The 15025-nt window shown below is 35.1% G+C and overlaps 1 protein-coding gene across 1 annotated transcript in view; it reads right to left on the reverse strand.

Annotated features, from left to right (window-relative positions):
- Positions 1–8209: 8209 nt before the first annotated feature.
- The window catches only part of SNRPN (small nuclear ribonucleoprotein polypeptide N), a 34277-nt gene continuing 27461 nt past the window's right edge, over positions 8210–15025 (reverse strand). Inside the window, exon 13 of the transcript XR_013825750.1 lies at positions 8210–9443. The gene's annotated coding sequence lies outside the window, so the exon portion shown is untranslated. The remainder of the gene's footprint in view (positions 9444–15025) is intronic.

Consider the following 15025-nt stretch of genomic DNA (forward strand, 5'->3'; position numbering starts at 1 on the left):
ATGTAGGCGAGAAAAATAAATAAAAGAAATCCAATATGGAAAAGAAGAAAAACTGTCATGACTTGAAGATGACATTATATTATATATAGAAAACTCCAAAGACTCCACCAAGAAACTGTTAGAACTAATACACAAGTTCAGTCAAAGTTGCAGAATACAAAAAGTCAATTCTCGGGCTTCCCTGGTGGCGCAGTGGTTGAGAGTCTGCCTGCCAATACAGGGGACACAGGTTCGTGCCCCGGTCCGGGAAGATCCCACATGCCACGGAGCGGCTGGGCCCGTGAGCCATGGCCGCTGAGCCTGTGCTCTGCAACGGGAGAGGCCACAACAGTGAGAGGCCTGCATACCACAAAAAAAAAAAAAAAGTCAATTCTCTTTCTATATACCAACAACAAACTATCAGAAAGACAAATTAAGTAAACAATTCCATTTATAATAGCATTGAAAAAAATAAAATACTTCGGAATAAATTTAACCAAGGAGGTGAAAGATCTATACTTTGAAAACGATAATACACTGATATAATAAATAGAAAAGGACATGAATAAACGGAAAGATATTCTGCTGTGTTCATGGATTGGAAGAATTAATAGTGTTAAAATGTCCATACTACCGAAAGCAGTCTTCAGATTCAATGCAATCTGTATAGAAATTCCAATGGCATTTTTCACAGAAATAGAAAAAAAAAAAAATACTGAAATTTGTATGGGACCAAAAAAGACCCAATAACCAAAGCCACCTTAAGAAGAACAAAGCCAGAGGTATCACACATCCTGATTTCAAACTATATTATAAAGCTATAGTAATAAAATCTATGGTTTTGGCATAAAAACAGACATGTAGATCAGTGGAACATCATAGAGAGACCAGAAATAAGCTCATGCACATATGGTCAACTAATTTTCAACAAAGAAGCCAAGAATACACAATGTGTAAAGGATAGCTGTGTCAGTAAATGGTGTTGTAAACACTGGACAGTCACAGGTGAAAGAATAAAACTTGGACTCCTATCTTACACCATATACAAAAATCAACTCCATATGGATTAAAGACCTGAATGTAATATCTGAAATCATAATACTCCCAGAAGAAAACATAGAAGGTGGGATAATATAGTGTAAGGGGAAAAAAACTTTAGGAATATAGATTTCTTAAACAGTATCAAACAAGTAGCAACTAGTACAACTAAGCCTTGTGGTTCTACAGGCAAAAGAGAGCACTTCCTAATTCACCAAGTTCATTTCCCTGCACACCAGTAAATCTGAAGACAGATTCATAGTACTATCAGTGGTTCCCTTCTCTCCTTTCCTAGAGAAATTCAAAAGAGTTAGCAAAGTGGGAGCCATGACAAACTGAGATTTATACAACATTTACATGGAACCAACATAGGAGAGAGGCCCCAGAGAGTGATCCTTTTCTGATTTCCCAAATGCAGATAGTTTAATGGTTTTTGCTATTACTTATTTTATAACAAACCCAAGAGTTAATATCTACATGCCTACATCTCAGAAAAAAATCACTAAATTCTATGTTCTTTTCTTTCAACATTGTCAAACACAGGAGATTCCCAAATTACTCAAATGACATCACATGTCTATCTGAACAACACTATCGCTCCTTTATTGTTATATTCTCTCATTATTTATGAACTCTCACTCACTCCTTCATAAATGTGTTTAACGAACTTCAATGAAATTCTCATTTTCTGGCATTGCAGCATAAGACAATAGAAAAAAAAAATCCCTGTCAAGTAGGAGCTCATTATATACATTTTAGGAAAAGGAGACAAGACATAAAATAAATCAAAATTGGTACACGTATTGATAAGGATATAAATATAACATTTAAGGGTAAAGTGAGGAGCCAAAGCAAATAGGACTCAATACTTACAGCTATTTACATTAAGGCATATTGAACAATCCTGAGATACTTCAGATCTGAGTGCCATTCAACAATGCTCTCATCCCAAATTTACCATTTTATCATGATCCATTCAGATACTCTCTCCAAAGAAGCATTTTCTCCACTAAGAGAAGGGGATGTGGGTGGGAATTATGAATTCATATTATGAATGTTGATAACCATCAATCAACTAGACAATTTAACGGGGTTTTGGTTGAAGCTATCACTACTCCAATGTGAATCAACAGCAGTACTTTTTCTCAAGGTAAGAAACTCAGAATTCTTAAACTTACTCAGAATAGCTGATTAAAACCCAAAAGGAAAGCAAGAGGAGGAGGTACATCTCCTGTTCACCTAGTGTTTCAATGTCCTTCTAGAAATCAACACTCTCTGACAACTTGGTCGGGTTGCTGCTGATAGGGCATTTTCCCTCTCTTCACAATCTCCATAAAGGTGAGTATTCCTACTCTTTTGGACTTTGTGAACCTAAGAGTAATGTGGCGAAAGGCTCACATACAATCTCCTCCTTTTCCTTATTGTCTTTCTTGGTCTCCTGTTTGAGACACAGATCCTTCCCCACCTATCAACAGTATACACTCCTTCAGCATTCCTCGAATTTCAACACTAAACGAGTGAACTGGGTCACAAAGGTGAATATAACTATCATACTTGGAAGAAAAACCCATACTTGATGGCATACAGATACACAAGGGAAGAATTTTTTAAAGTTAGGAAGTTTGAAGACATGTAAATACAGTATTATGGGGACACTGAAAGTTCTCACTGAAATCAGCCATACAGACTGTACTATGTTGTTCCTTCTTATGACTGAAAACCATTGATAATGGACTGTATTCTACAATTTAATGTCTTATTATTGATCTGTACACAGTCTCTCCTCAAAATCAGCTTTTCACTTTCAAAGTAGCTTTAAAAATACAAAAGTTTATATTACAGAGAAAATGAATATTTTTAGGGACATACGGTACATAAAAAGGACAATACTGCAAAATATGTTGATTCTATCCAGAGGAAAAAGTCTACCATCTATAAACCTTCGTCTCTGGATTGTTTTGTTTAAAAGAAAATGGCAGGAAAAAAAAAAAAAAAAGGACACCTCTGGTATATGCTATTCAAGCAGGAAAGAAAACAAGGGTTGCATTATACTACTCCATAACTATTAATAGGGATTTATAACTCAACCTATAATTTTCATCATAAAAAGTCTAATCCAGCAGATGCTCGATTCCCCAGTACTAAATCTATATTTGCACATTCCAACTCAGCTTAAGCTATAAAATCTGTAATTTCCTCATTCATGGCCAGAACACTCCCAAAAACATCTTCAAAGAACTCCCTCAGGCAGGGGCTCTATAAACTCTTACTTTCCTTGCTCTTTAAGTGATTGGCTAAATCATCAAACTTTCACTCACCCAAACACTAAACAAGGAGTTTAATCAACAGTTAAAATTATACATCTGCTACATGGTAGGCTCTATAAAATAATGAATGGAAAGTTATATATGAACAGGAAAATATTCCTGTCAAAAGGAGCTCATTATTTCTAGTCTATTTAAACACACAAAAAAAGGAGTTCATTATTTCTAGTCTATTTAAACAGACACAAAAATAAAACAAAATTTAGCAACTGAAATGTTAGAGACATAATGCATGTTGTGTATTAAATATTAGCAATTTAGACAGTTTGGACCAAAAAAATTCAGGCTCATTTCCAAACCACTAGTTATACAATAAATTTCTGGCAATATTCCAGACTCAGTCGGGAAAGATCATTTTCCACAGTCCTGTATTCTCCTTGACTTAGTGATGTTATTGACATTTACTGTCCTCTAGAACTACTATCTAAAATGTAGGTTCAGCACACTTTGGCCTTGCCCTTGCAGCTTTTTCCTTCAAAACTCTACCTACTGTACATTCCATCTGACTTTGCTCCCTTGATTCCTAGCACCATCCTTTTTCACTTCTTCATGATTAGGTCGTTACTTTTTCTTTCACTTGGCCCCTCACCCATTCCTTCTTTCAACAGTCTTTGCTTAATATCTCACAAAAGCCAAAATCTCTGGAACTATTGTGCCATCTTGCCTTAATGAGATATTTTACCATGGCCAATGGACACAGGAACAGATAGACATAAATGGGAACTGAAAAGATAAAGTTGCATGAAAGTTATCAGGGCAATACTGATGACTTGTAACAAAGACAATCAGTTCTATCCTGGATGCATACAATGTGGAATTCTGAAGTAGATCTCAACCTGTACAACTGAGATGCATCTTCATTTTTTCATGATTCAAGCAATCAATTCACAAGCTATCAGCATGTGTCTGTACCAGACTGACACTGGTAACAGTATTACAGGGCAAACTGTTGACTCAGAAGGATCCTTTGATTTGGCCTTGCCAATATTAAAAGTACTAATTAACCATCCCTTTCCATATAGCACTTTTACTAAAAATCAATGATCTTCTCTTTCTTCATTTCCAAACTTAATTGCGCCTTTCAGTGCCATGCAAAAGCCACCTGCTATCCCTGGTATTCCTTTTTGAAATTCAGTCTTCATTTCTCTCCATGGACAACATAATCTTTTGGTTTTCAGTGACTCTAGCCACTGTTGACAAATCTCCTTTATTGGATCCTCCTTATTAACTCGGTATCTAAATGCGAGAACATAAAAGGCACAGTCTTCAGGCGAATATATTCCTATTCCTACATATATTCCATGCCTACATCTCATCCTTCCCCATGGCCATAAGTCTGCTATTGATTACTCCAAATTAATACCTCAATCCCCAATTTCCTCTCTAATCCCCAGAGTCCTACTTAATTAGGCATTATGGGAAGGCAGAAATTTTTAGGGTCTATAATCCTTGAAAATAAACATCAATTTTAGAATTTTTTATGGAAAAATTAAAGATAACAGGATTTGTTTTATAATCCCATATGATAAACTAGGTAGAATATAGCAGAGAATATTTAAATTGGTCAAATAAATGTGGAGACAGTATTTTTAACCAACTGCATAGTTTTGCCTTGGAATTAACTTAGTGTCCTGTCTTAGTTAAACCAAATACCAGAAAAGTCACAGTCCTGGATTTTTGTACAAATGATTTATCAGAGAGTAGTAAAACTCAAGAGATATGGGGAGAAATAAGGGCTACAGTCTTCTCCTTAAACTTTTCATTGGCCTAACTCATTCTGCTCCATATGGGAGGAAGAGGCTCCATCCTGATTGGAGACATTCCAAGTAAATGCTGGGCCTCTTTTTTAATGAGGAGTCCCTGTGTTCTGTGGTCATCCATGTGTTTACTCTCCTTTGTGTCTTCATGTTCATGGATGCTGCCTTGAAAGTACCTTTCTTCGTGAAAAAGACCCAGCCATGCTGCCCCCTTCTCCTCTTCTCCAAGGTAAGAGCATTCCATTTATTTTTAAATTAGAGACACTGAATTCTCTTTGGGACTACTCTACCTTTCCTCCTGTATTAAAAAGCGTCTGGCAGCACAGTTTTATTATCATTCCAGAGAATAATTAAACAGTAACATGCTTTTCTGTTGTGATTCCCTATTTATTTTTTGAAGGTTTCATGCCATGGAAATTTTAAGGGTTTGCTAGATTGAGGCTGAATCTACGAATATGGTTAAAAAAAAAAGCCTTAACAACACCAAAACAATCATCTATATATATACATGGAAGAGAGGAGAATGTGTTTTAGCCAGGCTGGTTCAAATTTTCCAAGATACCCTTATTATATGTAAAAGCACCATATTTATATTAAAATGATTAAAAACTTCCTTTTGTCCCTGTCTTCAATTGTTTCACCTTCTTTAGATGACAAGTTTCTTTAATGGAAATTCGTTTGCCTGTTTATTTGCACGTTCATTTAGTTCATACTTCATTTGTTTATAATCAGTAATTCTGGCTTCACTTCCATTTTCCTCTTCAAGCACGTAAGGTCAATATTTACTGAGCCTCCACTACAAGCCTGTCATCAGAGACTAAGTACAAAGTTAGAAACAGGGAGCACTGTTTTGACCCAAAGCCTGAGGTCATCCTCATGCCTCTGTAAATATACTGCATTGGTTTATAATTTATACTCTCATATGACATTTCCATTCCTGGACTGCACCTCAGCAACAATGAGCCAGATTTTGAAACTCATCATATTCAGGATGATTAAGAACATTTCATCAATTCAACGAGGTCACTTTTTCAAAACTCAGCATATCTTTATTCTGGAAATCTTATTTAACTAGAATAAAATTTGGGATTATGATTATAGATTGCTTAAGTTTCCCTGGTTACAGAGAACATAGAACAAAATTTAGGGACATACAGATTTTAGGCAACATAACCACTGTATCAGTCTGTATCATCTATACGCAGCACCACAGAGGGCTGGAGTTCATTCACCATCAATCTCAGACACTATAAAGGATTATGAAAACCTAATAAAGCAATAACAAAATAATAACAGTCCAAGAAAACTGTTGAACATCTTGCCAATAATGATGGTATTGTTGCATTCCCTAGTTGGGACTTACTACTAAAAACACACCCTTCTCCCTCTACCAACTACCTCTTAAAGAGTTCTACGTGCCCCTCACATTCCACTCCCTAGTTTAGGCATAAACTTCATTAAACCTTTTAGATAACCCTTTCCCTTTTTTGTACTGTGGGTCACCATCTCATTCTTTCACACAGTATTTTCAGTTAGAAAATATTTTGTTGACCATTTCTCACAAGCCATGATATACAAACTTCTCCTTAAAGCAGAACAGCAGCTAATATACATTACATAAACCAGTAACAGAGTTTGAAAAATCACCATTGATTCTGCTAAAAATCACCTGTGACTGCTAAAACTATGGTGTAAAAGTCTGTTGACAAATAGGGTATTTACATACTTTCAAATGATTTCCCTACAGAATATTTATTAATTACAAAGGAATGTTAACTTTATACCAATTGAACCAAACAATCACAGTTATGTCACCAATAATAGGACAAAGTGATATCACTTGCCATATGATGTGAATCACTGAGGTAGAGACATATCAATTTGAAGTATTCTTGCCAATACATTAACTTAAACCTATTCATGAGGAAATATGAGAAAATTAATAATTTGAGGAATCTTTTAAACTATGAGCTATTATTTTTCAAGAATACCAACATCATCAAAGACAAAGGATGAATGAGAAACTGTTCCACATTAAATGGGACTAAAGAATTGTAACACTTGAATGCAAAACAGGATCCTCTTCTGGGTCCGAAAGGGGGAAAAATTACAGAAAGAACATTACTAGAACTGGTGACATCTATGTACTGTATATCAGTGTAATATATTTGTACTATTGATAAATTTCATAGTTTTGAAAACTGTAACAAGTTAATTTAAAAGGATGCTCAGGCTCTTAGAAAGTGAATGCTGAAGTATTTTGGTTTAGACACATATCTGGAAGTTACAATTAATTCTTAAAATAAGAACAATAATTGGGCAGGGAGAGAATGAAAGAAAGAGGGAGGGAGAGACGAGGGAGGAAGGGAGGAAAAGAGAAAGAACACAGGAATGCAGAAAAATCTGGGTGACGAGTATACGGGGGTTCTCTATATAATCCTTGCAACTCTAAATCTAAAATAATTTCAAAAATAAACAGTCAAAAATAATAAACACTGGTATAAGATATGCTGAGGAAGTTTGTGAACCCCCAAGAAGCACTGCATTTAGAAGAGGTCTATGGTTTCTACCTCTGACAATTCTTGTGATTATAGGAAACGCGGACTACTGCTTTTTTAAAAAATAAATAATCCATCACTATTTGGCCTTTTTATCCATGGCCACTGACTGTTTATACTTAAGTTAAAAATACCATTTTCACCTATTAGATTGGCTAAAATCTTAAAGGATTGATAACATCCATCATGTACAAGTTTTTATGAAAATTAGCACTGCCATTACTCCATATATATGCCATTACTATTTTCACCTATTAGATTGGCTAAAATCTTAAAGGACTGAAAACATCCATCATGTACAAGTTTTTATGAAAATTAGCACTGCCATTACTCCATATAAGTGTGCTGGCCTAGAAAACATTTCAGGAGCAATTTCACAATATCTACTAAAATTAAAGTATGCAGAATTGATGATCCAACAATGCCACATCTAAAAATCTATCATAGAATTAGGAGACCAATTTTATATACATAAAATTACATACATTATAGTATTATATGCAGCAACATAAACAAATAGTTAACCTGCATTTCCAAACAGAGAAATAGATAAACCAGCCAATGGAAAGTCTGCAGATAAGCTATATTTATTGGTTTGGAAAATGTCTACAAAATATTAAAGAAAAAAATAAAGTTGCTAAACAACAAATACCATAATGATGGCATATTTATAAAATAAATTCAACTTATATAAGCTTAGACAAATTATTGACCACTATATCACAAATAGTTAACTCTTCTCACCCCTGGAAAGTAGGAATGGAAGATGAAGGATGAATGACTACAATTTGCTTTAGGTTGTTTAATAACCCTTCATTCTTGGTGGCCCCATTTCAATGCACTAGGTATCAGGCTTGTCTAGTGAGACAGCTTAGGCAATGCAGTTAGTAGTTCCCTGATGACAGTGCATCTGACATTCCAGAAGTAGACAAAACTTCCAGTAAACACAGCCATCTATATTAAGCCCACTTAGGTTAAACAGAAAACAAGTGAAAATCAAGAGTAATGTGGATTAAAGGAAAACCTCATGAGTTTTTTACTCCAATCCCAAAGAAGAAAATGCCAGTGTAGCCAAGAAAATTATGGCAACATTTTTCTACAAGATTGTATCATCATGACTCAAAATGTCAAGGCAAGGGTCTGGCTCTCCTTTACACAGAGTTCTGATGGCATCCAGATCTTAAATTCGTGTATGGGGAAGATGACAACTACAGTCAGACTCAGATCCTGTTCTAGAATGAGAACTAGTAGGTTCAATAAAAAGGAAAACTGAAGATGACCTGTTGCAGGTATTGCAAATGTTTTAAGAGGTTCTTGTTTGGAACCACTCTAAAAACTGTGGGCTCATGATTCAAATGAGGAACAAAGTATCTTACAAATGATACAAGAACTGGCACATGGGAGGCACTGGGCTCGTGAGAAAGCCTGATTATTATCTGGGGCACGACCAAGGTGTCCATGGAGTTGCATTAATTACATTTATCAGACACAAATCTCACATTTGTAAAGTAAAACATGGATAAAAAAATGTAATGAGGTAAATACAACAATAAAGAAAAACACAAGATATACTCAGAGCACAGAGAAATACTAACAACATTCCAGGCAATTACTTTTCAAAAGCATGTCACTTCTATTCCTGAGGACACATATGAAAGTTGTGCCCTTTGGGATACAAAGATGCAATAAGCTTCCGAAAGGGGGAAATAATGACAGCATTTGGGTGATGCTGTGGATGGAACCACTGCAGAAGATATCTATGATCCTCTTGTCCACATGTTCACCACCTGGAAGAGTACAGAGGAAGAGACTGCAAATGAAAATAAACAACAGGTTATCACATAGCTATGCCTCGTGACAGGTGGATATCACCTTTGAGTCAAGATTTTACTGGTACTCGATAGAAAACAACTCCCATGATCCTGACGCTAAATATCTCCAGGCTACAAAAACCAGGTTTATGTACAAAAATGATGAAACCATAATTTTCCTTCCTCAGCCCATTTACTGTGATCTCAGTACCCATCTTCTATTCAAAATTATTTCCATGCCATTCAATCACACATACATTCTTTGAAACACCATTTCCTAAGTAACTTCTTAGTGCTAATTTATAGACCAGTTCAGGGTTAAAAATAAAATAAAAAGACAATGGCACAAGCAGAAGGTAATAACGTGGCCTGTAAATTCCATAGTATTTCATAGAAATCTTTCCAATATCAAAACCCATTATCACAATATCCACATTCTTCGTGCTAGTGCAACTTCTGATGGTCATAACTGGACGAAAACTCTTTGTATTTCAACTCGTGACTTGAGTGTCTTTCACTAACAAGAGACCACTCAAAAATCTGGGGTTAAACTCAAAGGATCACATAGGCCACATAACAGGTTTGATGAAAAAGAAATATAGTGTCAAGTAACTCAAACAAGAATCAATTCATCATCAATATAACTAAAAGGCTATCTTAAAAATAAGAATATAGGCCTTAATGCTCTTACCTACAGCCCAAATCTCTTTGGTCCCTTGCGTATGAAAGATGCTTATGAAAGAAAGAAAAAAAGGGAAGGAAGAAAGAAAGAAAAGAAGGATGGAAGGGAAGGAGGGAGAAAAGGAGGGAGAGGAAAAAGAAAAGCTTAAAAATATTTGAAGAATCTTCATTCACTCATCAAGTGAAAGGGTGTTAAGAACCTCCTTCCATCACACTAATATTGGAATATTCCTTAACTCCTCCTGTCCACCCACCTTACCTACCCATTGACAATGTTAGTAATACCACAATTCATACATCTGGGAATAAAACTCAACCTCTATCATTAAGACCCACATTATCTGCAGCAAATTCTACTTTCTAATTGTTTTGCTTTCTGATGTCTTTTTATACCCCTTTCACATTTTCCTACCTGCCTGATGTCCTTCCTTGTCTCCCTCTATCCAGCTACCATTAATGCATTTATTCCAAAACATTTAATACTTAAATAAAAGTAAAACTTACTGAATGTACAGACAGAGATTATAGCCTCTGTCTAGATAATATCAAATTCTCTGGTGAGAGGAGATAAGAGTAGTAAATCAAAATCTATATGATCTATGTACCAATACTACATCAAAATGTAAGAGCCTTTTTATCTCTTCTATAGCATCCAATTGGCAATCACAATTTGACAATCTTATATGTTTTATGGAATTCCTGTTTTTAGAGTTTAAAATACTATAAATTGGATTTCACGTTAAACTGATCAAAAAAGGAACAAAGAATACACTGGCATTACCAATCCTTACCAGCACTTTTGAAGAATAAAATCCATAGAAATGATAAACAAGTACAAATATTTGGATCGATTACAGAAATGTCAGGCAGTGACCCATGAAAAGGTCTCACTTCTTAAGTTGATAACACCTCAGTTAAAACGGTGGGAAATATGGGAAAATTGTGACACATATCATGACCAACATAATATACAGAAGGTAAAGTTGGCTCTTTGATCAATTACCTAAAAGTATCCAACTTACTAAAATATAAAAAATCATCATTAGATAAAATACTCTTGTGAACTCACTACAGTTGGATTTTGGTTTCTTTTTTTTTTCTTATTTACTATCACAACTGTTTGAATACAATCACTAAACTTCTCTAATTCTAAAAATAACAGGGCTTCCCTGGTAGCGCAGTGGTTAAGCAGGGGACACGGGTTCGAGCCCTGGTCCAGGAAGATCCCACATGCCATGGAGCTAAGCCTGTGTGCCACAACTAATGAAGCCTGTGCCTAGAGCCCATGATCCGCAACAAGAGAAGCCACCACAATGAGAAGCCCGTGCACCACAACGAAAAGTAGCCCCCACTCACTGCCTCACTGCAACCAAAGAAAAGCCTGCGTGCAGCAACAAAGACCCAACGCAGCCAAAAATATATTAAATTAAATTAAAAATAACAATAAATTAGCCTATATTCCTCAACAGTACATCCATCAATTCATTCAACGTTAAATATGTGATTTTATTATTGTATGTCTGTTTTCCCAATGATGAAATTATTGTACCATCCCTACTTGAATCAATCCATCCATGCATCAATCCACTTAGCAGGCCACCCTGAAACCATCAATGATACCTCTATCCACTCATGCAATCAATCTATCTATATGCATTGATCCCTACATTCATCCATTATTCTAGCCAGACATTCTTGCATCTGACAATCTAAACACGCATATGATCCATGCATCTAACATTCCATTCTGGAATCCACTCAAATTCTGATGTCTAGGTATCTATCTACAGCTTCACTGAATATTGAGTCCGTCAATCCATATACACAACTGTTTGTTTCCAAAATATTAACTGATTCTTGCATCCAGCCATCCACTCATATATATTCTAGTTTCCATTTGGTCTTACATTCAGGCAATTTTGCATTCATTCATGCATTACTGTACCCTAAATTCCGTAAAGCATCCATCTCTCCCAGCCTTCTTTCTTTCCAAATATCCAACCTTGCATTATTTCACCCACTAATTCTTAAATCCACATAAGCTTGATTATGTGGAAAATCTTATTTACATCCTTCCTTCAATCTATCCACTCCTACAACCAAGTTTTAAACCATCAATCCAACTCTCCATTCTATGCATTCATCCATCAATCCTTGAATTCTTGTCTGCATTTTATCCATCTCTATTAGTCAAAGTCAAAGCAACTTCAAAATCTCACTGGATTAACAAAACAATTACTTTTCATGCATGAAAAGACCTCTACTCCATGTTACTGCTTATTGTTCCAGGATATTCTCCTTTTGTGGCATATTCTCCTCTGCTTCAACACTTGATTCTATGATCAACACAGGTTAAGAGATGAAGCAGAATCATATGCAACCTATTAAAGTCTTCTGCCCATGACACATTTCAGGCATGCTACATTTCTTTAAACAGTGAATTAGTTTTATTATGGTTGACTGGAAGAGATTCACAAGGCATTGTTGGGTGAGAAGAGCATGATGTAGCATGTGTGCAATATGAACTGATTCTTGTAACAAACAAGTATAGAAATGCTAGTACATATCCACAATTATAGTTGGAGACTTCCACAGCCCACTCTGAGCAATTGATAGGCTACTATCCTGAAAATCAGCAAGGATATACAAAGCTGAACAACATAATCAACCAACAAGATCTAGTAGACATCCATAGTTTGCTCCATGAAACCGTGGCAGATGTTCCCAAGGAACATCTACCAAGACAGACCACAGCTCAAGCCACAAAACAAGCAAATCTAACCAAATTTAAAGTAATTGAAATCAGAGTGTGTTCTCTGACAATGGATTCAAATGAGAAATCAAGGAAGACACAAGGAAAGTATCTAAACACTTGCAAAATAAACAACACTGGCATGTTACATTTTATTTATTTTTTTATGCTACATTTTAGAGTGAGTTATACTTTCTCTCTCGGAGTAGAGAAAGCTGTGCAGCAACCCTGGAGGGTATTTCTCACATTGCCTATCTTAGAAATAATTAAGCAGGATAACAGGAGTGGAACAATGTGTCAGAGGCCTAGATAGGGCCAGGAAGAACAAAGGACAAGTGAGTATCTCTCAAGACTTACTTAAATATTCTCCAACCCCAAGACCAAGGGTGCTCACAGTATCTTCCAAGTGCAATTTTTAAATTTCTAAGGAACAGTGATTACTATGTCTTACATTCAACACCTTACATTACGCAGTTTTTATTGCAGTTGCATTGTCCTTGCTCTGTAACTATACACTTGGAAGTGAGTTACTGATAACTTTTTTAAGTTCATGTATCTCTGGCACACATGGAGACCTCACATATCTGTCTATATACAGGATCAGTGCAAATCATCTCCTTATTCCCATGAACAGTAAGACAGAACATGTTACTGTCTTCAACCTTCAAGCGAAAAAATGTCAAAAATAACACATTCACAAATTCTTTGAAAGTTAAATATATATTTAAGACTATTTTAAAGTATATGAGCTAAATGAAGAAAAAACATTGTGCATCTTTCCAAAATGAGATAGTGAAAGTAAGTAAAGGTAACCAAATGGAAACATAACAAAACATTTTGTAGAGAAAGGAACACAAAAAGGTAAATAAAAAGCATTTAAAAGGTAAATAAAAACCAAGCATTATTTGCTATACATATATGAATAGAATAAAAATAAGTTTTATAAAGGCTGAGAAAAAATATCCTAACTACAAGCTGTACAAGTGAATTCCATAAATTGAATACGAATTTGAATAGTTAGAATTATCCTTTGTCTATATGTACACATGGGTTTCCTAACTGCCATACTAACATTATTATATTAGCAATACAACTGTTAAATACTCAAGTTTATGCAGTTCTGTCTTTAGACTATAGTACATGAATTTATATTAATCATCTTTGGAGACTGATAGGACATCAAATTCATTATCCTATAACTGATAATTAAATGGAAAGAATCAAGGATTCATCCTGTGTTTCCATTTGAATTAAGAATTTTAACAGTTGTAGAAAGTTCCTATTTAAATTAAGAAATTTCTTATCACTTATTTAGAGCAAATGTGTAACTATTAATGAAATAATGAATAAAGGCCATGATTTTTTAAGTGAAAAGCTGATGCCAAAATTAAATACTGAGTGATTCTTGACATCGTAGAAAGATATACAAACATTATGATGTGATAATGTCCTTATAATGAATTATGATGTGATGCATTTGGAAACAGTCCTAAAATAAATGATTAAAGAATGAATAAAACCAGTCTGATAAGGCATTTAAAATCTAAATACCATATAAAATTGAGGAAAATATCAAATACCATCATAGGTAGCATGCCATCTACCATGTCCAGAATATAGAAATGCAAGTTTTAAAAGGAAAATAGCCTGATTTCCTCCAAAGGGAAATGACATGAAAAAAATTAAAAACCAAGGGATGCTGCAGAACCATAGATTAACACAGCAAAGGAGACGGAATGTGTAATTCTTCAACTGCTGAGTTGAACACTACAACTATTTTAAAAACACATACAGAAGTTTAAATGAGAATTTTTATCAAGAAATATTTCATAGGTGGGACTAGGTATCCTGCTGTGATATACTATATGGAATGATTACATTTTATATTTTTCAAGAGGCAGCATGATGGTATGTCTTAAAAGGACTGGTGTCCCCAAATCTTGAGGTAACAAAATACATTCAGAAGAAATAAAAGAAAACTAGATCTCAGTTGTTATTTCTTGAATGAGAAGATGGGAAAATGGAAGATGCATTATCAGATTCTATTTGGGACATATTTTAAGACATTCCATGAGCTAAGAGCTCATGGAAGATTGAAAGCATGATCAAATATTCTACATGAAAT

The sequence above is a fragment of the Stenella coeruleoalba genome, assembly GCF_951394435.1.
Source record: "Stenella coeruleoalba genome assembly, chromosome: 2".
Taxonomy (NCBI): domain Eukaryota; kingdom Metazoa; phylum Chordata; class Mammalia; order Artiodactyla; family Delphinidae; genus Stenella; species Stenella coeruleoalba.